Below are 16,097 nucleotides of genomic sequence, written 5' to 3'. Positions count from 1 at the left end.
ATGTAACTAGAACCTGAAAAGTAGTGAAAGTTAAAAGTTAATGCCTTTAAAAAAAGGGATATACTAAAATTTATTGCACAATATTTTCTTATTTCTTAAGTTATTATTGCAACTGTATATATGTCTAGGATGTTTATGTCATCCAAAATGTAGTTAGTGTAACTCATTGCTTCAGTCTACTCACCAACTCCTGCTGTATCTCATTCCAATCAGAATCAAAGATAAAAACATTTAAAATATTGTTTGAATAAATTCTGTTTTTATAAGATCAAACACTCTTAACGCCTAGTACTAATGTTTATATTTGTTGAGTTCAATAATTGTATGTGGGCTATTATGTAGTATATTTCCTTTGATCTGAGTACTTAGATTGATTAGATGAGGAATAAATACATTGTTCTTTCTCCACCAAATGGGACTTCATAATTTCTGGAATCTTCTTGCCTTAGAAGGTATACACTTTATTTACACAGTTGACAGGAAAAATCAGAAGTTCAAGTTTAGGCCAGTGAGCCCTGACCTTAAGAACTTTGAGCCAAAAGCAGCTTAATTATTTTTGTTTTCTCTTTTATGGATTCACAGCAACAGGATGCCTTTCTATTCCTTGAACCTTATTATTGTCATAAGGAAGGAACCTATATTGATCCTTCTTGTAATCTTTTGTAAGCCTGGTAGATATTGCATGGATGAATATATGGGAATGCTCTTCTTTTGCATCCAGGGGTTCAGCAGAACAGGAGATGGGCCCCAGGTGTCTTGCTACCCACTGTATCTGAAGGATGGCTGACACTAATCCACCCAGCATGGTATTTAAGTTAGATGGCCATGGGCTACTGCTGATGTGAATCATAGAAATCCCAAAGGAGATAACTACTCTTGTTGATAAAATGCAGTTTTATTTATTCCAGAATTTCCTTCCAGAACATGTCATGATAGTTGATTACAGTTAGCATGAAGTATAAAGTAGAAGAGAGAGAAAGTGAAATTATGATATGAAGTAAAATATCTTTAGTGTTTTCTAGTTTACACATTATCTGATTTAATAGAACAATGGCATAGGTATTGTTATTCCCATTTGACAAATAAAGAAATTGAAGGGCTAGGTAGTTTGCTTAGAGTGATTTGTTAGTGGGTGAAGATATTGATAATAAAAATGTAACATTGAGACAGAAATTCTGCATAGACTGCATGTGCATTTGTAAATTTAATCCTCACAACAGTTTGTGAGACAGGGATTCATACTAGCTTCATTGATTATTTTGTTTGTTTGTTTTTAAAGTTGAGGAACCAAGGTTCAGAGATGACTTAGTTTAAAGGATAAGGCTTGGGTTTGAATCTAGGTCTTCAGATACCTATCTTTGACCTTGGTATTCTTACTGTGGTACAGTCCAACTCAATACAACATCTTCTGACTAAAATTTAAGATTCTCATTCATACACCACACTAATATAAGATAATTTCTATGACATGCTCTTCACATATCCTGGCACATAAGAAGCATCGTCTAATTCAGAGCTAATATTAAAGATAGCTGTTGTATTTTTGCCTATTACTTTTATATAACTATTTCTGAAGGTTTTGACACCAATTGTTGGGGATGCAGAATTCCACCATGCCTTTATCTGTATGAGGCATCTTTTTAGGCTATGACTAGAAAGACTGAGATTCAATGATAAAATGTGACTTTTCTAAATTTATAGGATGTCGGTAACAAGTCAGGCTGGCAAAGTATAGTAGCAAGGAAAGTTCTTAAGGTGTTTAACTATATGGTACCCTTTTACTGACCATAAGCAACCTGTGAGCACACACTATTTTTAAAATGCTTTGCAGTTTGCTAGTGCTTTAGAATTCATTCTTTAATTTGTTCTTTGCAACAATCTTGTTGGATGGATATTATTGTCCTTGTTAATAGAAAAGGAAAGTAAGACACTGTTTTGGTCAGATTTTTGTTTGGGAGTCTCCTATCCTGTCATGTATTGAAGGGCTGGTCATCAAAGTCTTATGTTAATGGCTACTGAATTAATAGTAATGATTTATGGGTCAATAGTGTAGACTTGCTTTAATTGTGGCGTCTAGGAGGTGGGCACAGTAGGAGATTTTTAGGTCATTGAGGGTATGCCTATAGAAGGTAGTTCATGCAGTAGGGTTGCTTGTATAAGTGGAGTTGGGCCTTGCCTCTCTTTCTGCTTCCTGCTCAGAATGTGATACCCTTGCATATGTTCCACCATCCCACAATCTCATCAGTCTTGGATTGTAAACCTCCAAAACAATGAGCCAAAATAAGCACTTTCCTTCTCAAGTAACTCCTCTCAGGTACTTGTTTTTCAGGGATGAAAAGCTCATTGGTATTAAGTCCAACCAGAAATTAATAATCCAATTCATTTAACTGTGAAAATGGGAGTAGGGACAAAGTTAAGAGCAGATTTCTTGACTTAAACCTCAGTGGATTTTTTCACTACACATTAGTACTGTATTTTTTTTATTATTAAGGTTTCTGTCTCCTTATTTTAGTTATGAGTCACAAGAATATGAAAATGCAGGGGCTGGCACTGTGGTGCAGTAGGTTAAAGCCCTAGCCTGAGGCACTGGCATCCCATATGGGTGCTGGTTTGAGTCCCGGTTTCTCAGCTTCTGATCCAGCTCCCTGCTAGTGTGCCTGGGAAAGAAGTGGAGGATGGTCCAAGTCCTTGGACCCATGTGGGAGACTGGGAAGAAGCTCCTGGTTTTGAATAGGCTCAGCTCTGGCCATTGCAGCCATTTGAGGAGTGAACCAGCAGATTGAAGACCGCTCTCTGTCTCTCCCTCTTTCTGTAACTCTGTTTTTCAAATAAATAAAATAAATATTTAAAAAATATGAAAATGCAAGCTCTGAGTAAGGGAACACTGGATAGCTTTGTGAAAAGCATGAGCAAAAAGAGAAATTTGGTAGAATTCATGTCATAATCCTAAAAACTCCTTTTAGTCAGCATCCATGCAAAGCATTTATTTAGTCCCTACCTTGTCCGTGACATATGCTAAGTTATGTTACGTAGAAGTTGGAAGTACTTGAGGCAGGCACTATGAATCTGCCAGTGTGCTAATAACTGTGTCTAAAAGCTACAGGAAGGCTGACTCAGGTGGTTATCAACACCTTCAATCACAGTCTCCCCTGGACTGCACTGACCCACCCGCTCTAAGTGGAGTCCAGGCTGCTAGCCGGTCTGGTCACAGTTATTAAAATAATTAGAGCAGATGATTAGTGGAACAAGTTTCACTCCTTTGTATAAAGAATCATGTACTTAGGAATTTGGGGAAACCTTTTAGCTCAAGTTCACACATTTTTAGATGTAACAAATTTTATAGGAATCATGTTGAAGTGATTGCATATCTTATTTCACCTATTAGAATAAAGTCAAACTGATGCAGAAGCTTTGTCTTATTTTTGCTTTTCAAATAATGCTTGGCCCAATATTTAATCTGTTGAATGAATGAATGAAGGTGTAGGGTCATAGCCCTGACATTCCAGGAGCTTATGAACTAAACTGCAAGATGTAAAACTAAATTAAATAAGTATAAATTTAATTTATGATCATATAGAGAAGAGAACCAAATTTCAAGTTGGAATGATTAGGGAAAGCTTCCTAGAAGAGAGACTTTTTGAATGAGAAGTAAGTAATAAGGATTTCAACTGTATTTTCAGGGCTACATAGATAAACTAGTTTAATGAAAATAAGTAATAGGAGGTTTCAGTGTCTCAGCACATTATAGGTGGATAAAGTAGGCATTCAAAACAGTTTCATTGAAGGAATGAATGAACAATTAAATATTTCCAGCAGTTTTTTTTAAAGATTTATTTTTATTTATTTGAAAGAGTTAGACAGGTAGAGACAGAGAAAGAGAGGTCTTCCATCTGTTGGTTCAAATGGCTGCAACGGCCAGAACTGAGCCAATTCGAAGTCAGGAGCCAGAAACTTCTTCTGGGTCTCCCATGTGGGTTCAGGGACCTAAGGACTTGGTCCATCTTTTGCTTTCCCAGGCCATAGCAGAGAGCTGGATCAGAAGAGGAGCAGCTGGGACTAGAATCAGCGCCCATATGGGATGCCTGCTCTTTATGCCAGGACTTTAACCCGCTGTACCACAGTGCTGGCCTCCAGCAGAAGTTTTAATATAGTAGCCTTTTAACATGAAATGTTGAGATATCTTGGCATTACTGGGAGTCAGATTGGAAATGCCCAAACACTTCCATTAAGGATTTTACCATACTCTGTTTGACCCTTCTAGAACAAGGAAATCACAAAAGTATCTTAGGAAGTGCTTTGTGCTGGTGTAGAGAGTAAATATGCCTGTATAATTTGTAGAAGAATATTGGAAGCATAATAAAAGGGATCTAAGCATCTTAGAGAGTTTGTATCACTTCCTTGAGAGGAAGAACACCACACCAAAGTCTTCAGTTTTGTACTCAATCCTAACTTATCCTTGGCAGACTGGGCTTACAAATTAGCATGTTAAGTATTTCTGCTTATTCTTGGGCCTTGGTTATAGTTTAGTCTCTTCATTAATAATTTGTGTTTTACTTCTTTTCATAAAAAATCGCTTAACAATGCCTCCTAGGTTACTCTCAGCAATGACATTCACACTAACAATAAAAGGAAACATTATTTACCATAAGGCATTTTTCCATCTGATGGCCAATGACTCACAATGTTTTCCTTTATATAAGAGTAAATCATTCTTCTACCAGAAATGTGAGGTTTTTTTTTTTTTTTTTTACTAAATTTTACCCTGGATTGTACTCATCAAAAGAATAGGAACTTAAAGCATTCATTATGGAGGTGGAACTTCAGATTGCTTTTACTATGATGATATATAACAGTAGAATTTCCTTTAGAAACATTCTAAAGAAATACCATAAGATGTCAATAGTGTTAATATGGCTAATGTATGTTATTCAATGTTTCTGATGATCACATTTGATGCCCGTGGTATTCTCCCATTTGGGAGATTCCCTACTTGGACTGGATGACCACATATCTTCAGTAAAGTTCAAATAATTAAAAAATTTGGTATGTAAGATCATAACGAACTCTTTTTAGAAAGTAACTTTCTTATTTTTTTAAAGATTTATTTATTTATTTGAAAGTCAGAGTTACACAGTGAGAGAAGGAGAGACAGAGAAAAAAGAGAGGTCTTCCATCCGCTGGTTCACTCCCCAGTTGGCCGCAATGGCTGGAGCTGGGCTGATCTGAAGCTATGAGCCAGGAGCTTCTTTCCCGGTCTTCCCATTTGGGTGCAAGGGCCCAAGGACTTGGGCCATCCTCTACTGCTTTCCCAGGCCATAGCAGAGAGCTGGATTGGAAGAGGAGCAGCCGGGACTCGAACCGGCGCCCATATGGGATGCTGGTGCTGCAGGCAGCAGCTTTACCTGCTACACCACAGCGCCAGCTCCAGAAAGTAACTTTCTAAATTAATTATCTATCCCAGTGAAGTGAATCCTGTCTCCTGAAAATATACACGGTGCATTTTTGGAAACGTCTCATATAGAAATGCTTGAAAAGTTCATTCTTTGTGAGGTATATTGCAACTAGTAACAGTGCAGAGATTATCATTAAAAGAGATTATCACCAAGGAAACATAAGAGAACTGGGTAGTCTAAAGGCATGTTGTTCAGGTGAGGTCCACAACTGACTCTAGTCGATGCACTGTACTCCACATCCTCCCTGTATTTGTATCCTAAAGGATAACGTTCTGACTGGATAATTGGGAAATGTTAAATTGAAATAAATGAGTCATCAGTAGGAATCGGTAAAGCCACACAAGATCTCTGGTGGTTTCAGATATTTGCATGGTGTAGACAAAAGAGAAAATGACACAATATAAATGAGTAGAAGGTCAGAAATGTATGACAGTGTGAGAGAAGTGACATGAGGTTTTTCTCATGGAAAGACATGTAAACCATATTTTTTAATCATAAATAGGTTGTTTCTTGTATGTCCCCTTCTACCAAGATAGCCTAACAGGCATCCTATTTCCTCTCCTTAGTGAAGTAAAACATTGGATTAAAGAATCCAAAACAGGGCCTTCGCCGCAGTTCAATAGGCTAATCCTCCGCCTGCGGCGCCGGCACACTGGGTTCTAGTCCTGGTCGGGGCGCCGGATTCTGTCCCAGTTTCTCTTCTTCCTGTCCAGCTCTCTGCTGTGGCCTGGGAGTGCAGTGGAGGATGGCCCAGGTCCTTGGGCCCTCCACCCGCATGGAAGACCAGGAGAAGCACCTGGCTCCTGGCTTCGGATCAGTGCGGTGCGCCAGCTGCAGCGGCCGTTGGGTGGTGAACCAACGGCAAAGGAAGACCTTTCTCTCTGTCTCTCTCTCTCTCACTGTCCACTCTGCCTGTCAAAAAAAAAAAAAAATCCAAAACAGGTCATTAGTTGGCTGGGGAAAGATAGCCATGACAAAGGGAGGAAGGGTGGAAGGGTTAGCATTGTAGGAAAATCTCTTATGGAGATGGTGGTTATGCTCCTTGTCTTAGTTGAGTTGAAATAACAAATTGCACATTTTAGGTGTATCTGGTTGATTATATGTCAGTTACATCTCAAAAAGGTGCTAAAAAAATTAAAGTGGGCCATGGGCAAATGGAAGGAGTTACTCTGCTTTTCTGAGGCACCTCATTTTAGAGGTTCTTGCTTCTGTTACTGGATCCCTTTCCGACCCAGCCACATCACATTTGTGTGTAGGGGATAGGGTGAAGGGATTAACAGGGAGGAGAACTTTACTTTTGTTAGCTTATAAGACCCAGAGTAATCTTCCTGCTCCTTGAGCAGGCGTGTGCTATGGGCCTACAGTTGTGAGGAGTGCAAAGTCTTGCCTTGGACTTCTTACCATTCTGGTGAAAAGCTATGGCCTTTTTCACATTTCTAAAGTTGTTTGTGTAGTCAACTTTTTAAGTAGACTTTACTTTTTAAGAAAAATTTTAGATTCACGACAAAATTGAATGAGAGGTGCAGAGGTGTTCCATATACCACAGGCATCTACACATGTATAACCTCCTCCTTACCAGCATCCCTCACCAGAGAGGTACATTTGTTTCATTGATGGACTTGCATTGATACATCACTATCACTCGAAGTACATAGTTTGCTGAGGGATCACTCTTGATATTGTGCATTTTGTGGGTTGGACAAAAACAAATGTATAATGATGTGTATCCACTATTATAGGAAAGTACAGAGTGGTTTCACTGCCCTAAAAATTCTCTGTGTGCTGCCCATTCATCCCTGTCTCCATCTAACCCTTGGGCAGCTATTTTTTATTGTCTCTATGATTTTTCTTTTCTGTAATGTCAGATAGTTGGAAACATAATATGTAACCTTTTCTGATTGACGTTTTTATTTAGTAAGATGAGTTTATGTCCTACTAGCTCATTTCCAGTGCTGAGTAATACTCTGTTGTATTCTCTGGATGTACCGGAATTCATTTTTCCTTCACCTATTTATATTATTCCTTGACATATTTCCTCCACCTCTTCCAAGGACATCTTGGTTGTTACCAAGTTCTTTCTCACTTGCGTCTAACAAAGTTTACTAATAATCCATTCAAGGGCATTGTTTGTTTCTGTTACAGTGATTTCTATCTCTAACTTTTCTTTTAATTCTTTCTTTTCTTTAAGATTTATTTATTTATTTGAAATTCAGAGTTACACACAGAGAGAATGAGTGGCAAAGAGAGAGAGAGAGAGCTCTTCCATCCACTGATTCACTCCCCAGTTGGCTGCAACTGCTGGAGCTGCGCTGATCCGAAGCCAGGAGCCAGGAGCTTTTTCTGGGTCTCCCACATGGGTGCAGGGGCCCAAGAACTTGGGCCATCCTCTACTGCTTTCCCAGGCCGCAGCAGAGAGCTGGATCAGAAGTGGAACAGCCGCGTCTCGAACCAGCACCCATATGGGATGCCAGCACTACAGGTGGCCGCTTAACCTGCTATGCCACAGCTCTGGCCCCCTTAATTCTTTTTTATAATTGCCACCTCTCTGCCCTTGCATGCTATCTAATTTATTTTTCAGAACATTTAGCTTATTCATTGTGGTTATTGTAAACTCCTGGTTTGATAATTCCAACATCCTTGGCATTCGTGAGTCTGTTTCTGAGGCTTGCTCTACCTCACTGCTTTGTTTTTTGCCTTTCATATGCTTTGTAGATTTTCTTAATTGTTGCACACGTAGTGGGTAGAAAGCCTTTAGTTAAGGTGGTTGTAAGGTTTGGAGGGAGGATAGTGTTCTCTTCAGTCTTTTCAGAGCCTATGCCTCTGGACTCTGAACCTCACAGATGCTGCCCCTTTCTTGCTGCCTTCACATATTCTCAGGTGAGACAGGAAGGCTTGAGGGGCCTGCAGTTGTTTTTATTTTCCTTTCCTTAGGTTAAAGTTCTGATAAAACTGGAGTAGGTTAGGTACTGGTTAGTTTCCCCTGGGGGCATATCTTGTTACGAAAAACAATACATTGGCTATCAAAATAATTATTTTTCTTTCCCCTGCTGGAACCATGAAGCATGAAGCACAATATGTGATTTTCCTCTGATCTTCACTGTGAGAACCTGTAAAGCTTCAGGAGGGAAAATTTACAAAGGTGTAAATCTCTCCCCCGACTGCTCTGTCCTAAGAAATGACAGATTCTCTTGGAGTTTCTGACTCTCAGACCTGTCTACTCTGAGCTTTCAGCTATTTGACAATTACAGATTAAGTATTCTTGCCCTCGTACTGCTTGCCATGATTTCTGCTCATGTATTACTTCTCAGGTAAATTGAGATTCTGGGTATATGCCTATCTCTCAACTTTAGTTCTAGACGTTGGCCCTGTACCTGACTTTTCTTAGGTATCAAAGGAGCTGTTGATGTTTTAGTTTGGTCAGCTTTTCTACCTACTGATAGGACACAGTGGCAGCTTCTAGGCTTATTTAATTGCAGACCACAACTTGAGTTTTGATGGTGGTAGGGTGCAATGATGAAAGAGATAGTGAAATTAATCATAGGTCAGCAGCCGTCCTAGAGAACTTCTTCCAAAAATCTCTAAGATTTTTATGTAATTGACTGCTATATAGGTGAGAAAAATGATAAATTCATAGACTTTCTGAGTATTCATTTGGTTGCCGTACAATAATTTGGGTAGAAAAACCTTTGGAATGGAGAATTGATTTTACCAAAAAAGGATGGTGGTCTGGAGCCACTTGAATATTGAAAGAGATAAACTCAAACTGGACAGCCACATGTGTAGCTCTCAGACATAAATTTCCAGGAATGATGGTGAGAAGTTCACTTACTGAGAGCAAACATGAAAGAAGGCTCTAAGAGTTGCCTCCTCTTGCTTCTTTACATGAATGAAGAAGTAAAATCAATATTAATCTTGAGCTTTATCCGAAGTCACACACACTGTGTGATTGCCCAGACTAAGAAAAAAGAAACCTGTTTTCTCAGGCCTCAAGTATCTGTACTTTCTAGGTAGTTTTTTAATTTTTTTAACTCTGCAGAAATTTACTTCAAATTGTAGAGTCAAACAAACATGGTAAAGGCAGATTTGAAGTTCAAGCAACATTACGTAGGGGAGAGCACCTGCTATAAATTGGCCTATTTCTTTAGTCATAAATACATATCAATTCAATTAGAATATGATGTTCCATATCATATTCTAAAAGGTTTTTTTGTATGTCAAGGCAGAATTAAAATCTTGGGTAAATTTTTAATGAATAGTAGTTATTTTATGATGGAAAATGAAAAAAGATAAGATGCTGGGAAATTAACAGTTCTGATAACATACCTCAAGAACTATCGTGCGCGCAATGCTTTGCCCCAAATAAGGGATATAGTTCAGTTAAGGTCCATGGAAACTGACGCAGTTTAGTTAAATTACCATTTTTAGTTCTCAAATGAGTGCAATAATATTCCAACCTTTCTAAGCTTAAAAAAAAAAAAAAACAACTAAATCAGACTAGGAAAATTCCCTGTACTCCTTTAAGAACATGAGACTTGGAGAGGTGGGCTGAACCTAGCCTCAAGAAAAATCATTGCCTGTATGTAATTTAATAAGAGTCTTCATATGTAGAGAGAGACTATGCATGGGTTATAGTTATTCTTCTCAAGGCTGTACCTTAGGAAATAGTTTAAACCTTGAATGAGGTTGTCAAGAGAATGAGTATTGGCTACCATTGACATATGTAATTATGTAAATACATTTAAAATGTTACAATCTTTTATTTATATATAATTCTAGCTCAAGTTCTACATCCTCCAGGAAGACATTTTTTTTCTGACTTTCATAGGCAAAATTTGTTTTTCCTTTTTCTGAACTTCTGTGAATATTGCTCTTAGAATCAATAGCATATAGGTATTCCATAATTAATTACAGGATTAAGTTCTACTTGTGTTAACAATGTGTAAACTACAAGTGAGTTATTACGGGTAATACGTATATGAAAATATAGTTTCGTTGTCATGTTTTTGAGGTCATCTGAGGAAAGCTTCTTTGTCCTGAAAGTTTAGTTAGAATTTACCAGGGAAAAAAGACATTTCAGCGAGAATTTAGGGATTTCAGGTAATGGGATAGGAAAGAAGACATGGCTCTACTATCAGAATTCATGATGGTAAGAAGCAAGAGATGAAGCTGGAACTGTAGATAGGGGTCAGATTGTAGGACAACCCAAAGAATAGGAAAAAGTAATTTATCTGATAAGGGAATTATATCTAAAGTATATAAAGGACTTTTACAACTCAGTTATAAAAAGAGATAATTCAGTTTCTTAACTGGTCAGAGGATATGAGTAGACATTAATTAAAAGAAAATATACAAATGACCAAAAAGCACATGAATGATGCTCAATATCATTAGTATTCAGGGAAATGCAAATGAAAATGACAGATACAATTTTACATCTTCAGATATTTTTAATAAAAACTCAGATGATAACAAATGTTTGTGATGGTGTGGAGAAATAAGAATCTCATAAAGGGGCCAGCATTGTGCAGTGGGTAAAGCCATCGCCTGTGAAGCTAGTATCTCGTATGGGCACTGATTCAAGTCCCAGCTACTCCACTTCCAACCCAGCTTCCTGCCTGGGAAAGCAGCAGAGGATGGCCCAAGTACTGGGGCCCCTGTACCCACGTGGGAGATTGGAGGAGGCTCCTGGCTCCTGGCTTCATATTGGCCCAGTTCCAGCAGCTATTTGGGGAATGAAGCAGCGAATAGAATGTCTGTCTGTCTGTCTGTCTTTCTCTTTCTGTGTCTCTTCCCTCTCTCCTTTTTTGAGACTCTGCCTTTCAAATATATAAATCCTAAGGGAAAAAAAAGACTCATACAGTGTTCATAGAAATATAAATTAGTACAGTCACTTTCAAAAACTATCAAAGTGTTTCTGAAAGTTAAATACAGAAAAACCATTTGATCCATTGATTCTTCTGGAATATACACAAGAGAAATGAAAACATATTTACACACATAACTAGAAGTTAATAACAATATTATTAATAATTGCAAAATGGCAGAAACAACCCAAATATACACCAACTGATGAATGCATCAACAAATTGTAGTGAATTCTTACAATGGAAAATTATTAAAGTAGTCAAGGATGGACCTTGACAACATGATGGCAAAATAAAGAAGCCATACAAGAAAGCATGTGTTATCTTTTTCCACTTCTCTGAAATATCCAGGTTAGGCAAATCTTAGAGACAGATGTTAGAATAGAGATGCTTAGGGTAAATAGGGAAGCAGAAATGTGGAGACTTGAAGAGTAACAGCTAAATGATATAGGACTTCTTTTGTTTATGATGAAAATATTCTAAAATTGATTGTGGTGATGGTTGCACAAATTTGAGAATATACTAAAAACCATTATTTGTACACTTAAAAGAATGAATTTATGGTATATTTCAATAATGTCATAAAAATCAGCTTACAAATTCTGTAGCCCTGAATCCTAACTGGAATTGCCATTATGAGGGTTATAGTGATATATTTTATCTTTAAAAGCTTTTTTTGACTCTATAAACTTAGATTGCCTAAAATTGATGACCAATCTAATAGCAAAGTCTACCATTGGTACCCAGATTGTGGTTTCTACCATGTCCATTTACAGGAATTTTTATTTATTTATTTATTTATTTATTTTTTGAGAAATGGCTTATTCTAGGCATGGAGCAAAAAGAAACATACAAAATGGGCCTGAAACAGCTCTAATATTGGAAATCAAGGTGGCTATCAAAGACTGCTTGGATCAAGACAGACATCAAAGCACAGTGGGTTAAGTTGCCACCTGTGATGTTGGTAGACCATGTTGGAGTGTCAATTCAAGTACCAGCTGCCCCACTTCTGATCCAGCTCCCTGTTAATGAACTTTGGAAAGCAGCAGAAGATGGCCCAAGTGATTGGCCCCCTGCTATCCATGTAGGAGACCCAGATGGAATTCTTGGCTCTTGGTTTCAGTCTGGCCCAGTCTGGCTATTGTGGCTATCTGGAGGGTGAACCAGCAGATGGGAGATCTTTCTCTGTTACTCCTTTGAAATAAAATAAAACATCTATTTGTTCACTCTCCAGATGGCAGCAATGGCTAGGGCTGGGCCAAGCTGAAGCCAGGAACCAGGAGCTTCATCCAGGTTGCCCACATGGATGGCAGAGGCCCAAACACTTGGACCACCTTCCACTGCTTTTCCCAGGCCGTTAGCAGGGAGCTAAATCAGAAGTGGAACCAACGGAACATGTATTAATGCTTATGAGATGCTAGCATCATAGGCAGTGGTTTTACCTGCTGCATGATAATGCCAGCCCCTAAAATAAATATTTTTTTAAAAACCAGCTTGGATCAAGTCAAAAGATTCAGGAGGCAACTTGAATAAGTTCCTGTCAGTCAAAGATAAAGCAATTTGGGCATCAGTTAAGACAAAAATTGCACTGGATTGAGTAATATAAATATGTTTAAATCTGTGAGTTTATAATAGAATTAAAACAAGTCATTTATGACCCTTGCTGATTAATTTTCTTTTTTTATACATTGAAAGAAAAGGAATCAAGTGTTTGTCCTTCATTATTATGATTGTATCTCAAAGTAGCCAAATAATTGAAGGAAAATTTCCCTATACGAAAGTGTTTTATCTAATAAATGAAATGAACGACATATATTACTATTTTGCAAGCCCTAATGAATTAATGCATCTAATATGTAATCACCAATAGTTGGTAGTATCAAAAAAGGTAAAGATAGCCATATGGAAGTATGAAATGTTACAGGTGAAGTAAGTTTGCTAAGAAAAGGATAATCTGAATCTTATCAGGAATCTAGACAGCTATTAACTTATAATAAAAACAGGTGACAAGGAATTCAATAAATGGCACTATAGTAATGGAATTAGCATGATAAACTATGGAAAACGCCACAGGTTACATGACCTCATTTCTTCAAAAATAACAAAAATAAGGGCAAGAAACCAAAACAGAGGGAAAAGACCTGAAAAACGGATTGCAATACATGAACTTTGTTCAGATCCTCATTTACGTGAATAAGCTATTAAAATGTTATGAGCTTCCATGTTGGTAAACATCTTTCTTAAATTTTTACTGCTTTCATTATGAACAAGATAAATTAAATGAAGAAAAATGGACTATTTGTATATACACTGATGTGCTAGATAGATGGGTGCATGAAGTGGGCATGGAAGCCTGTGTCTACCCCAACCTCCTCATACTTTGTTTTATGCACTTCTTTAATTTGGCTTTTCCTGTGTTGTATCTTTTATAGTAAACTGGTTAATATAAGTAAAAAAAAAAATAAGATTACCAAGGATATCTGTACACTGTTTGGCTATCTGATGACTTAAGGAATGACTTTATTTATTTTTGGTATTTTGTTAAGTATGTTTATAACTTTATGCCTTCTAAGATGAATCTCAATTTTTTAAAATAATATTTTTTCTATGCTATATTTTATCACATTAGATCTCTGATCTCTCTCTCTCTCTTTCTCTCTGTCTCTCTTTTTAAAAGATTTTTAAATTTATTTGAAAGGCGGAGTTACAGAGAGAGAGAGAAAGATTTTCCATCCAGTGGTTCGCTCCCCAAATGGCCACAACGACCAGAGCTGAGCTGATCTGAATCCAGGGGCCAGAAGCCTCTTCCGGGTCTCCCATGTGGGTGCACGAGCCCAAGCATATGGGGCTTTCTCCACTGTTTTCCCAGGAGTATTAGCAGGGAGCTGGATCAGAAATGGAGCAGCTAGGGCTCAAACCAGCACCCTTAAGGGATGGTGGCACCACAGGCGGCGGCTTTACCTGCCAAGCCACATTGGCTTCAAGAATCTCAGTTTTTTAGAGTTAGATGTTGAAACATCTCTATGATATGAAGTGATATCATTTTCTTGAAAATAATTGAGATAGTGGAAGAAGTAGTGATTAATAGTAGAGATGAAACAAGCTTCTCATGTAATAATAGTTTTTAAAGCCAGGTGATAGAATGGGTGTATTACATTGATAATCCTACTGCTACAACTCTGTTCACATTTGAAAGCTTTAACAAAAATATTAATATAAAATAATAGTGGATATTTTTTTATTTCATGCCAGGAAAACGTGCTATGAGGGAGAGGAAGTAAAGGAAAAATCTTTGACACCCCTTAGATTTACCTTTCAGAACCATCATTAAATTTCCACTATGTGCTGGGCAATGGGTTCAGGTCATTTTACTCAACTCAGCCTAACCAAGGATGTATCAGAGCCAATGAGTTAGTAATTCAAAGTATGAATATGCCATAAGTTAAACTTTTTATTTATTTGAAATATTTAATTCTCAAGAATCTTCAACAATATTCAAATTCAATTTCAATTCAACAAGAATTGATTACTTCAAACAAGTAGACATAAATATTTTGTGACACATTCTGACTTTGAATTACTAATTCATTGGCTCTGAATATCCTTGCTTAAGTAGAGTTGAGTTTAGTGATCAAAATCTTATGCCCAGTATGGAGTAGAAATTTATTCATTTCCCATGGGTGGCAAGGAATTTTTGTGTAGGTAACAGCAGGCAGTGGGTGTTTCAACATCAGTGAAATTTTATTTAAATGAATTAACTGAAAAGTTAAAATCCAAAGAAAGGAGAATGAGAGAACAGATTTAATGGAAAATGTAAGAGTAAAAAAAGCAATATTAAACAAAAAATGTGAACTCAGTAAGGAATAGGACAAGATTTTCATGGGTATAAAACATCTTTATATTTAGAAAACGAATCTGCTTACTTAATGTTTAGGTAGCCCTTTTCATAGGAGAATTATTTATAAAGATTGACACTGATTTATTTGTTCATTCCAACAATTAGTGATTATATTATTTGTTTTTAGCATCTAATATTTTGATATTGTGAATTATTTTTAAGCAAATAAATCCAAATAGTGATTTTGGCTAATACCATTATCTAGTGTTTTAAAAAAATCTGAAATGTCAATTATTTATCTCTATTTTTTTAAAGATTTATTTTATTTATTTGAAAGTCAGAGTGACACAGAGAGAGAAGGAGAGGCAGAGAGAGAGAGAGGTCTTACATCTGCTGGTTCACTCCCCAATTGGCCACAATGGCGGGAGCTATGCGGATCTGAAGCCAGGAGCCAGGAGCTTCCTCCGGGTCTTCGCAGGGGCCCAAGGACTTGGGCCATCTTCTACTGCTTTCCCAGGCCATAGCAGAGAGCTGGATTGGATGTGGAGCTGCCGGGACTCAAACCGGTGCCCATATGGGATGCTGGCACTGCAGGCGGTGGCTTTACCTGCTATACCACAGTGCCAGCCCCAATTATTTATCTCTTAAAATGTGCTAGAAGTTATTATTTTCAAGCTTCAAGCCAGTAAAATATACTCAAACTTTTTTTTTTAAATCACATTTCTTTTATTTTTTTAAAGTAAGAGTTACATGGAGAGAGGAGAGGCAGAGAGAGAGAGAGAGAGAGAGAGAGAGAGAGAAAGAGGGGTTTTCCATCTTATGGTTTACTCCCCAACTGGCCACAATGGCTGGAGCTGCGCTGATCGGAATCCAGGAGTCAGGAGCTTCTTATGGGTCTCCCATGTGGGTGCAGGGGCCCAAGCACTTGGGCCATCTTCTACT

At 37.6% G+C, this 16,097-nt stretch overlaps 1 long non-coding RNA gene across 1 annotated transcript in view; it reads left to right on the top strand.

Moving 5' to 3' along the window:
• Positions 1-16,097, top strand: part of LOC133771885 (uncharacterized) — a 423,974-nt gene that overhangs the window by 11,615 nt on the left and 396,262 nt on the right. The window lies entirely within an intron of this gene.

The sequence above is a fragment of the Lepus europaeus genome, chromosome 12 (genome assembly GCF_033115175.1).
Source record: "Lepus europaeus isolate LE1 chromosome 12, mLepTim1.pri, whole genome shotgun sequence".
Taxonomy (NCBI): domain Eukaryota; kingdom Metazoa; phylum Chordata; class Mammalia; order Lagomorpha; family Leporidae; genus Lepus; species Lepus europaeus.
Note: the sequence above shows the minus strand (reverse complement) of the source record. Positions and strands in the feature narration are given on the sequence as shown.